Raw genomic sequence first — 4797 nt, 5'->3', positions numbered from 1 at the left:
ATGTTGATTTTTGGCCGTTTGACGCTCTCTTCAACTTTGATCTACGATCTTCTTTACGATGGTTCTGTTATTCCATTAGCATCTTGCATCCAACTCCTTCCCCTTCTTCTGTAGAATCATACATGTGAACATCCATCAAGAGAAGAGATGAGGGAGGAGAGAGAAAGACTGATTTTTCAACTTCTTCACCGGGCATCCATTTTGTGATCAAAGACTGGTGATGGAGAGAGAAAAATTAAGAAAAATGATTGCATTGATGTGTTTGATGGCCTTGTTTGCAACCTCCACACCCTCCTAAAAAAAAAAAAACGATGCCATGGCGGGGCGTGTTTGCTGCACGCCGCCATTTGAAACCCCCCCCTCTTGATTTTTTAAAAAAAAAATCAAAGGCCATGCCCATTGCTTTGGTCATTTTTAACCCTTAAAATTGCCTGGTCACTCACATCTCTTTCGCTCGGTGCCTGATTCCAAATCAGAAAAATCCTGCATGCCGGACTTGACATCCCAAACAGTTGAGAAGCTATCTCTCTTCAATTCAACTATTGAAATAATTACTAAAAATTTGCAACCACTGCAATAGTTGAGGTTTTACATTTCTGTCCGCCTCGGTCTCTAAAAATGACCGAATCTTTATGTTTCATTTCCATTGGCTAAAATTTCCACCTAAAATTTGCATTAATCCACTCTTTATCAACACTTTGCAGGTCTTTAAATACTATTCTCATTGGTGACCACGGGGTAGGGTGACTCAGCCCGTCGAATCCCATGAATGGATTTGCATAGCCAACAACCAGAGAAAGCATGAAGTGCCACAAAAAATATACTCAACAAAGCACAGGAGCAGCTCTCCCTACCCCCCTGATAGAATCAAGGCATGAGAATCCACAAGGGATAGGCCCAGAGTAATCTGACAGATATCTAGAGCGAGTTGCTAACCAACTCCTCAAACATGGACTGGATAAAAATCCTATCAAAGAGGTCGTGGTCTGAACTACCTACCTAACTTAGGACAACTAGACCAGGATCTCCTACTAGGCAAAGACTCCTATAGCTTGGTTATCATATTTTTATTATGACACATTTTCCTTCCATGGTTTCCATACTTAGGCATATAAAAAGGAGGGAGCTGAGCGTAGAGTGACCCAAGGAGAATAGGGCATCAGCCTAAGGTCGTCCTGACTCGGTATCCAAGAATCTACCAAGCTCTCATGAGGCGACACTTAATCCTTTTCCATTTCACTCACTTTTATTTTCGCTCCAGCCTTCCTTTTTTTCACTACCTGCTACCTCTAGGAAGACAAGGCATCAGCTTGACTCATCCCCAGGAACCTACCAAGCCTCCTCAATGTGATAATCAATTACTTTTAAGAAATTTTCTTTTTTTTTCTTATTGAGGGGTTAGAACCCTTTTTAGACACCTCTGTACTTTTTATCTTTAGATATATGCAGAACTTGCTCTTCTTTGCTATTTTGGTAGGATTCTCTAACTGCCTCACACTAGTAGGGACTCTTAGGACAGCTACCTAGCAAGTAGGAAGGACATGGTCACAAGGACTACCCTCTATCATGTCAAGATTGTGGGAGAGAAGGAAGGAGTCTCGCTTGAAGCTTTCTTGCTTGCACAATGGGGGAAGACACACAAGGGTGGAGGCTGAAAACAGTTTTCCTCTTCTTAGTTGTGTAAGCCAAAAGAACTCTAATACAAAGAAATAGAAGAACCCTATATATGGGTCTCAAACCAAACTCAACTAACTAAGGTGGCATACTAACTGAGCCACGAACTAGAGTAGATAAGGATAGCTATCATGTAGCTATTATTCATGGGCGGTGTACCAACCGCGTCTGCAACTGACAAGTCGGTGACATAAATACACAACGGTCACCCTGGCGTATCACGAGTGGAGCTCGATATCTCAACACTCCCCCTCGAGCTCAATCCCAATTCCTGCACACCAAGCAGGTCTCTGAACTTGCGCAGCTTCTCTGCGCCCAATGCCTTCGTGAATATGTCAGCTACCTGATCCTCTGTGCTGACATAAACTAGATCAATAAGACCTAGTAAAACCCTCTCTCGCACATAGTGATAATGCACCTCAATGTGCTTTGTTCTAGCATGATAGACTGGGTTATTTGCCAAGTGTATACTACTCATGTTGTCACAATAAATGACAACTGGTCCATCTGTAGACTGATGCATATCATAAAGTAGCTTATGCAACCAAGCTACCTCACATGCAGCCATTGCTGCACCCCTGTACTCAGCCTCAGTGCTCGACAAGGCAACTGTAGGCTATTTCTTGCTGCTCCAAGTGACTGCAGCACTCCCAAAAGAGAACACATATCCACTGGTAGATCGTCTATCAGAAATACTACCAGCCCAATCAGCATCAGTGTATCCATGCAGCTGTATCTGAACCCCAGTCTCATAAAATAGTCCATACTGCAATGTGGACTTCACATACCTGAGTATGCGTCTAGCCGCATCCAAATGTGGTTTCCTTGGAGCCTGCATAAACTGACTTACCAATCCAACAACATAGCTCAAATCTGGCCTGGTAATAGTCATATAAATCAAACTTCCTACTATGCGTCTGTACATAGTAGGGTCTTCTAGAAGCTCACCTGCATCTGTGCTCAGCTTCACATTTTGCTCCAAAGGAACTGAAATAGGCTTACAGCCTGTCATCCCATATTTGGACAGCATGTCCAATCCATACTGCCTCTGCAAGAGCTGTATCCCACTTGGTGATCTAATCACCTCAATGCCCAAGAAATAACGCAGCTCTCCCAAATCCTTCATCTCAAACTTCTGCTTCAATAGCATTTTCACATGAAGGATATCTTCATCACTGTCACCTGTCATAATCAAATCATCAACATAAATGACAAGTAGCATAATACATTTCTCTGTTTTTCTCACATAAAGTGAGAAATCTGCCTTGGAAATCTGAAAGCCAATAGTGACAAGATACTGTCCTATCTTGTCAGACCATGCTCTAGGTGCTTGCTTCAAGCCATACAAGGCTTTCTTCAACCTGCAAACAAACTCAGGATGAGCAGCATGCACATAACCTGGTGGCTGCTCCATATAGACCTCTTCTTGCAAATCACCATGCAAGAAGGCATTCTTTACATCCATCTGATGTAAAGACCATCCCTTTGATGCAGCCATAGCAATGACTGCTCTTACGGTTGCCATCCTTGCAACCGGACTGAATGTTTCTTCATAGTCAATGCCATATGTTTGTGCATACCCCTTGACTACTAATCTTGCCTTGTATCTATTCACAGAACCATCTGCATTGTGCTTCACCTTATAAACCCACTTACAGCCAATTTCATTTTTACCTTTAGGCAAAGGTACCAATTCCCATGTAGCATTTGCTTCCAAGGCATCCATTTCTTCATCCATGGCTTTCTCCCATTTTTCTTTTCCCATGGCTTGCTCAAAAGAAGTGGGTTCTGGTTCCTGTATCACTTTGACCATATATGCATAGTGAATGGCTGTAAATCCATCATATTTCAGCCTATCCACAGGATACCTAGCTCTCGTAGACCTGCGCAAAGTAGGTTCACTCCCAGGTGCTCTCAAAACATCCCTGGTCTTCCTTACTCCAGGTGTAACAATAGAAGGAATACCCAACTCATCATCAATGCTCTGTTCTGAGCCACTGGATTCACCATCCACATAAGAGTGACCTGCATTCACATCAAACATGGGCTGATCAACCTTCTCTTTTCCTTTTCGTGATACCTGCATACCACTATCTGCATTACTTTGAGAAGATTCTCCTGATCTCAATCTGCCTGTCCATGGCGAAGAATGTGAACCACTGCTAGAGGACGCTCCAGGTCCACTAATATTTTGTGACTGCTGCTGTGAATTCTGTGCAGCATTACCATTTTGTGCATCTACATCATCAATCACATTTACTGGTTTATACCAGCTACTCATCTCATCAAAAACAACATCTCTGCTCACTGTAAACTTACGAGTAGAAGGGTTATAGCATCTATACCCTTTTTGCTGCAGAGAGTAACCAATAAAGATGCACTTCTCAGCTTTTGGATCCAACTTGGATCTCAGCTCATCTGGCACATGTACATAGGCAATGCAACCAAAAATTTTCAAATGAGAAATATCTGGTTTCCTACCAGTATACCTCTCCTCTGGAGTCATTCCATGTATTGCTGCAGTGGGAGTCCTGTTCATTATGTAGACTGCTGTAGCAACTGCTTCAGCCCAATAAAAATCTGGCAAGTTTTTTTCATTGAGCATGGCACGAGATACCTCTCCAATATGTCTGTTTTTTCTTTCTGCAATTCCATTTTGCTGTGGGGTATAACTGCATGAATATTGCTGCTTTATGCCATGCTCCTGCAGGAACCTTGCAAACTCATTTGAGAGGTACTCTCCCCCTCCATCTGACCTTAGGCATTTTATCTGCAAGCCTGTTTCTTTTCCAACCATAGCTTTAAGAGTTTTGAAATGCCCAAAAACTTCACTTTTCTTTTTCATAAAATACACCCAAACTTTTCTGCTATAGTCATCAATAAAAGTGACAAAATAATGACAGCCTCCAAGAGATGCAGCTTTAGTAGTCCACACATCAGAGTGGATTAATTCCAATGGCTTCTCACTCTCTTGAACATGTCTAGGAAATGGTTTCCTTGCCTGTTTTCCAAACTGACAGGCTTCACATACCTTATGCATTTCTGCAACCTTGAATTTTGGCAATCCTGCAACAATATTTTGAGCCTGCATTGATTTAAGTCGCTGTACATTAACATGACCAA

Source organism: Lygodium microphyllum, unplaced genomic scaffold, assembly GCF_053477565.2.
Source record: "Lygodium microphyllum isolate KBCC unplaced genomic scaffold, Lygodium_microphyllum_v1.1.10 scaffold_32, whole genome shotgun sequence".
NCBI classification, from domain to species: Eukaryota; Viridiplantae; Streptophyta; class Polypodiopsida; order Schizaeales; family Lygodiaceae; genus Lygodium; species Lygodium microphyllum.
This window is presented reverse-complemented; position numbering follows the sequence as displayed.